Source organism: Oryctolagus cuniculus, chromosome 6 (assembly GCF_051225735.1).
Source record: "Oryctolagus cuniculus isolate XC-2025 breed Fujian yellow rabbit chromosome 6, ASM5122573v1, whole genome shotgun sequence".
Lineage (NCBI taxonomy): Eukaryota > Metazoa > Chordata > Mammalia > Lagomorpha > Leporidae > Oryctolagus > Oryctolagus cuniculus.
This window is the reverse complement of record NC_142872.1, coordinates 7,155,011-7,166,885: the sequence shown is the minus strand read 5'-3', so window position 1 is coordinate 7,166,885 and position 11,875 is coordinate 7,155,011.

Below are 11,875 nucleotides of genomic sequence, written 5' to 3'. Positions count from 1 at the left end.
TGGGTCATCCTCCACTGCACTCCCTGGCCACAGCAGAGAGATGTCCTGGAAGAGGGGCAACCGGGACAGAATCTGGCGCCCCAGTCTCTGCTGATTCTAAAACGCTCCCCCCTCTCCTGCGCTTTCCGTAGCTCAGTTTGAACGCGCGTCCTTCGGCCCTTCTCTTTCACAAACTCCGTGTGGGAGCAGCCGTGTTAGAACCGTGATGCTGTCCCTAGGCTGACAGGAGGCCGGCGGTGTCGCTTCGCTCAGAGCGAGAGGTCCGCCCTGTACGGCATGGCCATTGGAGGGTGGCTGAAGATGCCTGTCTGGTTCTGGTTTGTGTGATTTGCTACCTTTGCATAGGTTAAATGAAACACGGCTTTGATTTACAGGGAGGAAGATGGGGGAGGGGGCAGGAGAAGCGGGGCGAGGGTTTCTTTCAGGAACTCTGAATTTGGCTCCCGGGTGCCTACGACGAACGGTAGGACAGCCCTGTAGGGACATTGACCAGAGGACACAGACCTAGGCATCCGTGAGCGTGTGACGTGTGGGTGCAGGATGGGTAGATGGAGTGGGAATTATTTTTCATGCTGAGATGGTCCTAGATGTGATGTCCCAGCCTCAGCTGGGATTCTGTGAGCCCAACTGCAGTTCTGCCTTTGTACGCTGGGTGCGTGTGGACACATGAGTTAGCCCATTCCTGCTTCGGCTGCTGAGCTGTAAGATGGAAACCGCAGCCGTGAGTACCTCTTGCAGTTGTGAAAGCTGAGTTGATGCAGGCAGGTGGTTAGGCAGAGAGGAGGCGCTCCTGAAGTCCCTTCCTCATTGACCGTGCCCAGTGCTCACGGCTGGTGCGAAGCCATCGGCTAAGCCATCGCACCCAGTTCCTGCCAGATGTCCCTTTCTCTGTTAAGTTTGCCTTTTGCCATCACACAGTCCGCCTGCCACTTCCATTGCTTTTAGCTATGAAAGAAGAAAGAGCTCTGTAAAGACGAGGCCTGCCGTCTACTCTGCCTCCTTCTTGCCGAGGCTGGGTGGCCCACGTGGGGAGACACCGGTGCCTGGGGCACAGCCGTGGGAACAGAGGGGCTGCTGCTCTCGTGGGGAGATGACACAGGGTCTTGCTTTGTTTCAGTGAGTTTGCTGTGTGCTGGAGAACTGAAATGTCCCCAGCTGTGCGTGCACCAGGCGGTCGGAGAGTGAGGGAGGCAGCTGCAGGCCTGGGTCCCGCGGTCAGGAAGGTTCTGGCACAGGTCAGTGCTGTGTGGTGTGTTGACCGAATCCAGACTTACCTAACAATTGGGGACTTAGAGGAACAATAGGTCCTGAGATTAGCCTTTTGCTGAGATTTTTCTTTTATTCTTCTTTGGACTGCCTCATTAGGAGCTGAGCTGTTTTTTTGTGGGTACAGATGTCTACTGGGAACATTTAATTTAGTTCTGTTTCATCTCTGCAGTAGATAATACATCAGGGTGCTTCCAGACTCAAAGGGGGCAGTGAAGAAATGCAGCCCGTTCTCCAAGCTGATTCATGCTGCCCACTCCCGTGATCTCTTCTGAGGATAATTTTGCATTTGCAGTCAATCACACGCACACACACTCACATACACACACACACACGTGCGCACACACACACAGGCACCTACACTCTACCACCTAACCCTCCCTCCCTATCCGTGCATCCACGTGCACATAGGCACATACAGTGCACACGTCTACCCCTCACCATCTGTCCATCCTTCCCAAAGGCCATCCCATACCAGCACATGAGGGCTTCACCATTTCATTCCTCTTATTGACTGCCTAATATTCACTTGTTGGAATGCATCATAATTTATAGCTTAAAATGTATTTATTTATTTGAGAGAAAGCGTGAAAAGACATTCGTTAACTTTGCAAATGACCTCGACATCCTGGGTGGGACCATGATAAAGTCAGGAGCCAGGCACTCCGTCTGGGTCTGAGTCGACATCTGGTGCTTCCCAGGCACATTAGCAGGGAGCTGGATCAGACGCTGAGCAGCCCAGACTCACGCGGCCCTGCAGTGTGGGATGCGGGCACCCCACACCGTCCCCGCACCGTGCTGTCTTTTCCCCAGTCCTTGCTGGTAGCCTTGCAGGCTGTTATCCCGTCTTTTGCCATTGCAATGCTTCTTTAACAAATGACTGCATACGTGTGACATCTTGCACAGATGTAAGCGAAGGTCGGTAAGACAGAAACCTAGACGTGAGACGGCTGGGCTAGTGAGCATGAGCGTACGGAGCTTTCATAGCCACTCCACCACATCTCCATCAGCGGAGGTCCCACCTGCACTGTATGAGCGCGCCTGTTTCCCAGGTCCTTCCAAGAGTGCGTCACCGAACTTTTTAGTCTTTGCCAATCTAACAGGCAAAAGCTAGTGTAAGTTTTAGTCAACGCTTTTTTTTTTTTTTTTTGACAGGCAGAGTGGACAGTGAGAGAGAGAGACAGAGAGAAAGGTCTTCCCTTGCTGTTGGTTCACCCTCCAATGGCCGCTGCAGCTGGCGCACCGTGCTGATCCAATGGCAGGAGCCAGGTGCTTCTCCTGGTCTCCCATGGGGTGCAGGGCCCAAGTACTCGGGCCATCCTCCACTGCACTCCCTGGCCACAGCAGAGAGCTGGCCTGGAAGAGGGGCAACCGGGACTAGAACCTGGTGTGCCGGTGCAGCAAGGCAGAGGATTAGCCTAGTGAGCCGCAGCGCTGGCCTTTAGTTGACACTTCTTAAAAAATTGAGGTTTAACATCTTGACTCTTTACCGTGGTGATGTCACCAAAGCTAACAGTAAACATTTTAAATTTGAATTTTAAAAACCTTAAAAATTCATATTCCAATAATTATCTTCCAAAGCAAAGAAATTACAGATGTGCAGAAAATACAAACACATATTATAGTGTTTTTACAATAAAATAAAAAGTATAATACAATAAAAAATTAAAAATGATGTAAATGCACATTCATGGAGGATTGGTTAAATTGTGGTAATCTTCATCTTAAAATGCTACTCAGTGATTTGAAATTTTCTTTTCATAAATATTTATCAACATAAAAATTCCAGTTAGAATTTTAAATGGAAAAACAAGAAACCAAAAGTGCATTTAATGTGGTTTGAATTTATTTTTAGGAGTGGACTGTGTGTACATAGTGTGTGATTTGTAAAGATAACAGAAGACAATAAAGCAAAATGTTAGTGTTAGCTATCTGCAAGGATTGTGAAAACCTTGATTTTTTATTGTTTTGTTATATTTTCCAACTTTGCTATACAAAAAAGTATTATTTAATAATCTAAATCTCAAATTCTTTTTTAATTAATTAATTTATTTGAAAGTCATAGTTTTCAGAGGGAAGAGAGCAAGAAAGAGAGAAACCCACTGATTCCTTTCCCAAATGGCCACAACGGCCAGGGCAGGGCCAGGCCAAAGCCAGGAGCCAGGAGCCTCTTCCAGGTCTCCCTTGTGGGTAGCAGGAACCCAAACACTTGGGCCATCTTCTGTTGCTTTCCCAGGTGCTGGATCAGAACACAGCTGGGACACAAACCGGTGCCCATATCAGATGCCAGCGTTTGCAGGAGGAGGCTTTACCCGCTATGCCTCAACGCTGGCCCTAGATGTGAAATTCTTTAGAACTAGCTTGCATGACCAGCTTGTGGATGAGTAACAGGCACAGTGGTTGAAAAAGGTTTTGCAAAATCAAATCAGCCTCCAAATGCTGGCTGTTTTGTCCACTTTGTGGCAGAGCTGTCCTTCCTAAGGACACACTGATGGTTCCATTAATGGATAAAAACGTAGCTTTGAAAATGGGGCTTGTAGGCCGGCGCCGCGGCTCACTAGGCTAATCCTCCGCCTGCGGCACCGGCACTCTGGGTTCTAGTCCTGGTCGGGGCACCGGATTCTGTCCTGGTTGCCCCTCTTCCAGTCCAGCTCTCTGCTATGGCCAGGGAGTGCAGTGGAGGATGGCCCAAGTGCTTGGGCCCTGCACCCATGTGGGAGACCAGGAGGAAGCACCTGGCTCCTGACTTCGGATCGGTGCAGCGCACCGGCTATAGCAACCATTTGGGGGGTGAACCAACGGAAGGAAGACTTTTCTCTCTGTCTCTCACTGTCTTAACTCTGCCTGTCCAAAAAGAATTTTTTGAAGAAATTAAATACATAAAAATTAAATGTAGATAATTAGGAAGAAACATACTCCTTAGGCAGTTTCATTAGTTGGCAGTACCTTTTTTTCCTGTAAGACAATACAAAGCAGTGGAAGATGGCCCAAGTCCTTGGGCCCCTGCACCCACATGGGAGACCTGGAAGAAGCTCCTGGCTCCTGGCTTCGTATTGGCACAGCTCCAGCCATTGCAGCCATGTGGGGAGTGATCCAGTGGATGGAAGACCTCTCTCTGTCTCTCTCTGCCTCTCCTTCTCTCTGTGTAACTCTGACTTTCAAATAAATAAATAAATCTTTAAAAAACTCCATTGGAAAGTGAATTAGTTTAACTTCTACCTGTTGGGCCCCAGGCCAGGTGGGCTGCATTCTCCTTTCTTTTCAAAGCTAATCTCACCACACACCGAGATCACTTTGAGGCAGTCTCACTTCAAGTTCTCCCCCTCCCCTTTATTGCCAGTGCCAGAGTGTTTCCCAGCTCTGTTGTCCAGAGCCGGCTCTCTGGGCTGGGTCCTGACGGGGTCTGGGCCCTGTGCTTGCATCCCTGTCTTTGGTTTTCTAGTATCTTCACTTGGGCTCTGGTTCCCAGCACATCTTCTCTTGGCCTTGCCTACAGCCTTCCTCCTGCACCCACAGGACTTGCAGTGCCTGCCAGGCCCCCTCTGTCTGCACCTGCCACTCTTGGCCTGTCCTGTTCTCTTGCTGCCAAAGTCCCTCATGCAGCTTATGGCCTGTAGAACCTTGATCTCTTCCAGTTCCTTTGCAGTGATTAATACAGAGACTCAGCATTTTCACTGGGTGACCAGGGAAACGTGAGGGTATTTCAATAAGTGTGTGGAAAACAGAATTAAAAGATGTGTTTATTTTAGTGGGAAAAATGATATCCATACATATGAGGGGTTTTCAAAAGTTCATGGAAACACTGTGTGGGTCTCAAAAGCTTTTTGCATCAAGCTGAACATAGCTTTTGATTTCATTTTTCAATGAACTTTTTAAAGCACCCTTCTAGAAACGCACAATTTGGTTGAGTTTTAGAGCAGGGATATGAGAATTGTTAGTGGTTGAATCATAATTAAGAGGACAGTAAACCGTTAGTAATTTGACTAGTAGTTGGCCTCACTTATACAAAGACACACTGACATTAAACACAGCCAATAAATATTTAGAAACTAACAAGGAGTCTTCAACAAGTTCATGGAAAGCACACATGATCTTTTTTATACCATCTGTGAACTCTTGGTTGTATTCTCATGTTGGTTTTCTTTGCTGTGTAATGAGTTACCACAGAGTTAGTGACTCCCCGCCTACCACCACCATGTAAGCTGTCACCTATGGTTAGCTCACGGTTGTGTCTGGCAAAGCTTGGCACACAGAGCTGAGGTCCCTGCACACGGTGTCCCAGAGCTGACGTCCACGTGTCTGTTGGTTGCCTTCTCCTCCAGGAGCTGGACCAGCAGAGAGGAGGCGGCTTCCGAGTGCATGCAGGCTGCTGGCGGCTCCAGTTCCCGTGGCTGGAGAGCTGAGTGCCTCTCTCCCCCAGCACTGACTGCCCTCCAGGGACCCCTCCCCTCCCAGACGTCCTTCTTCCCCAACGGCTGCATCCCAGCGAGGTCGTAGCAGCATCCCTTGGTGCCGGCAGAAGCTCCCGCAGGCCAAGGCCCCTCCATGCTTCGGACACTTTTGACTTCCGTGCCACCATCCAGTGAGAAAGCTGTGTTTTCAGGTCTCACGTAGTGACATCGGGTACACCTAGCTGGATCCTCTTCCTGTAGACACAGCCGAACTACCTGGGTGTGAACTCACTGTAGTCACAGGTCGCAGCCACACTCAAAGGGGAGACGACCGTACAAGAGTAAGAGCCACTTTGGTAGAATTCTGACCCCTGACCCTTGATGGCCCCCGCGTGTGCCACATGCAAAGTGCATGCACCCCTCGGAGGTCTCCAGAGGTCTCTTCCCTTGAAAGCATCAATTCAAAGTCCAGAAGCTCGTCTCAATGTCAACTCGGAAGTCCAAATGTCCTCTAGATCTGGGAGCTGTGAGTGTTCGTGGCGCTGGGTAGCTGTGAGATGCAGAGGGAAGCTACCTGCCCAGCACGCAGCGGGAGCAGGCGTGGGCACAGGCTGCGGGCATTTCAGTTAAAGAAGGAGGTGAAGAGTTGCCAGTGTGGCGCAGTCTTCACATCCCGCTGAGCCAACCCCGTTAGGCCTCAAGGCTGGGATAATCTCTGTGCTCCCCGCTTCCTGCTCGAGGCTGCTGGCCATACTGGCTCCTGGTTCTGCCCTCTGGAGGAGAGTCACTGGCGTCATTCTTAGAATTTTCCCTGTGATCGACTTCTTGTGTAACCAACTTCAGATATCTGGAAAAAAATTCATGGCAGATACATAGGAACACATGATACAGTGACAAGCTTAACAGCATCCAAATGTTTATGAGGCTAATGAAACAGCCCCATTTTTTTTTTTTTTAATATTTATTTGAAAGACAGTCAGAGAGAGGTAGAGCCAGAGAGGGAGAGCAAGAAGTTTTCCATCCGCTGGTTCACTCCGCAAGTGACCGCAATGGCCAGAGCTGAGCTGAGCCGAAGCCAGGAGCTTCCTCCAGGTCTCCCACTTGGGTGCAGGGGCCCAAGGACTTAGGCCATCTTCTACTGCTTTCCCAGGCCATAGCAGAGAGCTGGATCGGAAGTGGAACAGCCGGGACTTGAACCAGCGCCCACATGAGATCCTGGTGCTGCAGGCTGGGGCTTTAACCTGCTGCGCCACAGCAGTGGCCCCTAGCCCCATAATTTTTAAGCACACTGTTATTAGCCACCAGATGCAGGATTATGAGTAAGTCCCTCGGCCATTCAGGGGTGATCTCATACTTGTAAGTCATAAGGAACATCCACTGGTAATGTTGACCTGAGAGATGATGATCTCAAAATTGAAGTATGGGAGGCTGGTGCTGTGGTGTAGGAGGCTAAGCCTCTGGCTGCAGTGCCGGCATCCCATGTGGGCGTCGGTTCGAGACCAAGCTCCTCCTCTTCTGATCCAGCTCTCTGCTGTGGCCTGGGAAAGCAGTAGAAGATGGCTCAAGTGCTTGGTCCCTGCACCCAAGTGGGAGACCTGGAAGAAGCTTCTGGCTCCTGTCTTTGGATGGGCTCAGTTCCAGCAGTTGCAGCCATCTGGGAAGTGAACCAGTGGATGGAAGACCTTTCTCTCTGTCTCTCCCTCTCTGTAGCTGTTCCTCTCAAAATAAATAAATAAATAAAAATCTTTAAAAATAATGAAGTATGCTCAATAGGCTAATCCTCCACCTTGCGGCGCCGGCACACCGGGTTCTAGTCCCGGTTGGGGCGCCGGATTCTGTCCCGGTTGCCCCTCTTCCAGGCCAGCTCTCTGCTATGGCCAGGGAGTGCAGTGGAGGATGGCCCAGGTGCTTGGGCCCTGCACCCCATGGGAGACCAGGAAAAGCACCTGGCTCCTGGCTCCTGCCAGGATCAGCGCGGTGCGCCGGCTGCAGCGGCGGCCATTGGAGGGTGAACCAGCGGCAAAGGAAGACCTTTCTCTCTCTGTCTCTCTCTCACTGTCCACTCTGCCTGTCAAAAAAAAAAAAAAAAAAAAAAAAAAAAAAATGAAGTATGAATAAATCAAATAATTTACAAAAAAAAAAGTTTGTAACAAATGGTTTAAACAAAGCCCATTCACATTTATTTAAGTCAACGTTTCTCCCAGAGAATAGTCAAATTCCATCAGCAAAAAAAAGCTAACCAAATTTCACTGGCAGCTGTGTGGTCAGTTTTTCAGTTTAAAATAAGAGATGCCCCAAAGCTAATCTAGGCCCTGGGCCCAGCACCAAGGAGAACCTGCAGGGGGATTTTGAATCGTGCTCCTGGGAGAGCCCTTGTGTGCATGGCGATCCCGGGTGGGAGCCTTGCACAGAATCGTGAGATGGCTGAGATGGGCAGGGAGAAAGAACTGTGGCAGACAACTGCTAAGGGGGGAACCACCAAGGATTTGAAGCTTAGAACAGTCTTGCTTCTGTTTGCATTCTGTTGAGATAAAAGGCCTGTTGCTTTTGGAACAGAGACCAGAGATAGCCCTGGCAATAGATTAGAAAAGAAACCAGTAGACAGAAGTAAGGAGAGGACGGGAGAAGTTGTTCAGTGACAACGAGGGCACCTGATCATGAGTGTATGGAAACAGTGGTCCCGGCCGCCGTGGGAGAAGACGTGCAGTGACCACGAGGGCACCTGATCCCGAGTGTATGGAAACAGTGGTCCCGGCCGCCGTGGGCACAGAATGTTTCCCGAGGCATCTTGTGAGCAGTGCTCGTGGATTTGGGCGAAGGCCGTCACCGTGTCCTGCCCGTTCTTTCCTGAGGACAAGGACAAAGATCACAATGGGCTATTGTGACAGTCACCGCAGTGCGCAGGGGTCACGTGGACATTCAGTTTGTGGGGGAAGAATCACGCAGCCTGGGCCAGCTTGAGAGAACAAGAACTCCGGAGTCTGACCTTACTAGATAACTCCGCGGATCCCGTTTATGCAGAACCTACCGTGCGTAAGCACTGCAATGAGTCTGACAACGTGGTCTCACTTAGCTCTCAGAGGCTTTCTTCGGTCGTGGGAACTTTAGCCCTGGTTTGAAGCTGGGGCAACTGAGTTTCTGAGAGATGGTAGGTGCCTCCCTGGCTCTCTGGGCACCTCCTGCACCGTTCCCCTACATTGGTGGGCCTGGGCCCCACAGTGGACTGCGAGGTTCTGCAGGGAGGGCAGAGCAGGCAGAGCCACTGAGCCGTCCACCTGTAGAGCCCGTGCTGTTGACACCTGGCCCAGCGTGCCGCCGGCCCAAGCTCAGTAGTCATGAGAACATTAGAAGCAAGTGTAAGGGACCCCATGGGGCCTGGTGGCGGGGTGAGTGTGTGGAGGGGGCGCAGCATCTGGGCAGTGGGAGACCTCCTAGGACTGACCCATGTCCTTGCCTTCGAAGAATCCATTCCCCGAATTCTTTGTCCATGCACGTTGTTCTTGATGGTGAAGCTGGGCTCCGTGAACAGCACACGGAAGCTGCTGTAAAGAGTTTCTCTCCCTCTGCTGCTCCAAGAGCACACGGAATAATGAGCAGAACGTTGACAGGGGCCCGGTGCTGCCCGTGTTCCTGCTCGGGGCTGGGCCACAGCCAGGGGCCCACAGCGCACACAGACTCTCGGACAGCAGGCGAGACCCCGCGACCGTGAGGCACGCAGGGTTCCTGAGAGCGAGCAAGGGGCAGGCGAGCGTGTGGGCCGTGCAAGCCGGGGCGAAGGCAGCGTGGCAAAGGAGGCAGCAGCCAGGAAAGGCTTGTGAGTGGGCAAGAGTCTGACGCAGAGGCAGAATGCAGTCCCAGTGTGGCAGGGGAGGAGACGCGGGGGCTGAGGTGGGAGGCACAGATGGGCCAGGCCCCCGAGGGCCTTGGAAACCACTTTTTCTCCAAAGCACTGGGAAGCCACTGGATTTACAGGGGCAGCGTGATGTGCTTGCCTCTCTTGCTGGGTGCAGGGTGCAGGGTGCAGGGTGCAGGGTGCAGGGTGCAAGGTGCAGGGGCTGTTAGAATTAGCCAGAGCACTTGCAGGAGAGCCAGTGAGTTGTGACAGTCTTTGAAATGTCTCATCCCGGGCTCTGCCACTGGTGTTCATCACTGGGCTCTTTCTCTGCCCTGTGGGGCATACTTTGTATCCGCCACTCATCTGGACACACCCTGAGAACAGAATGCAATGGCCTGCGTGGGCTGACCCCCGCCTGCCTCTCAGCCTGTTGGGTCATCATCATACTGTTGTCATCAGCAGCAGTATCCTGTTGGTGACGGGTCCAGGGTTCAGTCTGAAGACTGCTGCCGGGCTATGGAAGATGTGAAAATATGGTTTTCACCATTTTGCTTCCCAAGGTCACGGACACAGGTGGGAAGGTTCGTGGGAGACCACGACTCTCGGCCTTACCCGGGCAGAAGTTCATGGAAAATGGAACCAAACGAAGTCTGTTCTGATGCAAGATTTCGAAATCTGTGCATTACTTGTTCATAATGTGCCTTTCTATGATCTTTTTGAATATTTCAGAATATTCACAATATTTCAGAATTTCACATACAAAATCTTTCCCCCCAAGCCCCTTGAACCTTGTGTCTCCAGAAACAACAACAATGACAAAACCAGAAACAACTTAGGAACAGATAAATTTTCAGCAAAATCACACTTCCATCCTTGAACTGGCCCTCCAGGAAAGGTTTCCAGGAATTACTCTCCTCGTTCTCTCCTCCTTAACCAGAGATGCCAAGTCCCACTCAAATCACGTTACTCTTCCTGCACATCTAACGTTTTCTTTCTTTTTAAACATTTTTTATTCCTCTTATTATTATTTTTGAGAAGGAAAGAGAGAGAGCGCGAGCAAGAGCGAGATTCCAGGATATGCATTAGTAAGAAGCTGGAATTGGAAACGGAGCCAGGACTTGAACCTAGGTGCTCCGGTATGGGGTGCAGACATCTCCAACAGCAGCTTAATCAGTGTGCCAACCACAGCCCCAGATGTGATGTTTCCGTTCAGGGTTTTAGCAGCTTAGCATTTCCCCAGGACACTGGTTGAGGACTCACATCATTGCAACTTAGGGACCAGGCTGGTGCTGCCTGGAGTTCTCCCCCGCTCTGAAATCAGGAGGAAGCAGAACTGGGACAGGCAGGGCTCTCCAGGAGGGGACAGCAGGAGTTTCCAGAACCTACTGAACGGAGCGCGGGATTGGAGTGCAGGCTGTGCTGGGTTTCTGTTGTTGACATGAAGGTGCAGCCCAGGCAAATTGCCTTTTTCCTCCCTGACCCAGGAAACAGACCTTGTTCCCTGGGGCCCCTTGGCTGAGTTCACAGTTTTCAGATAAGCCTCTTGTGCACTTGCACTTGGTAAGAGTGCAGTCGATGTCTACCTGGTGCCCTCTAGTCCAGTGGAAACCCCGCTGACCCCGGTTTGGCTCCGCAGGAGGGAAGTTTGACAGCCATAGCTTCAAGTTCGAATGATTTTGCATGGCTTCCTAAGACGCCCCGAGATCCACCTCCTTCAACACGCTGCCTGCATCCGCACTGCCCCTCCGAGCACGCACGCTTCCCTGTTGTCTCCGAGTACCTCTGGATGCCCAGAGCTTTCCTCTTAGCCCCTCTTCACCTGGGGAAACACCTGCTCAGCCTCCAGGCTTTGCCTCCGCAAGGCCTTCCTCCTGCCTTGCTCCAGCGCCAAGAAGGCGCCCGGACGCCCCTGGAGGCTGCGTGCAAAGCATGACCTTCCTCACATTTGCTGGCTCTCTGCTGGACACTGCACACCGTCAGCGTCAGTAAGTGTGGCTGACCGGGCAAGGAACTGAATGAACAGAGACATGGTTGTCCTCCACAAACGTCCAGTTCGGGGTCACTTTCCACAGGGACTCAGAAGGCAAGGGGTGTTTCTGGGGTCATCAGCTGGATGCCCCAGACTGAGGAGTTGAAGTGGGTCCCAAAGGACATGGTGAAGCGCTGATTAGTGACATCGAGTCAATCATGGTAAACGGGCGGGTTGTCCTGAGCCCAAACAGGAGGCATGCCCAGGACTCAGTTGCAAGGCCACATCTCCCACGGAGCCCTGCTGTCCTTCCCAGGAGTGGACCCTCAGGGCTGTCTGGAGGGGTCCTCAGACACTCCAGGGGGCCGCTCCCCAACAGCACTGAATGAACACCACTGATGGATGCCCAGGGGC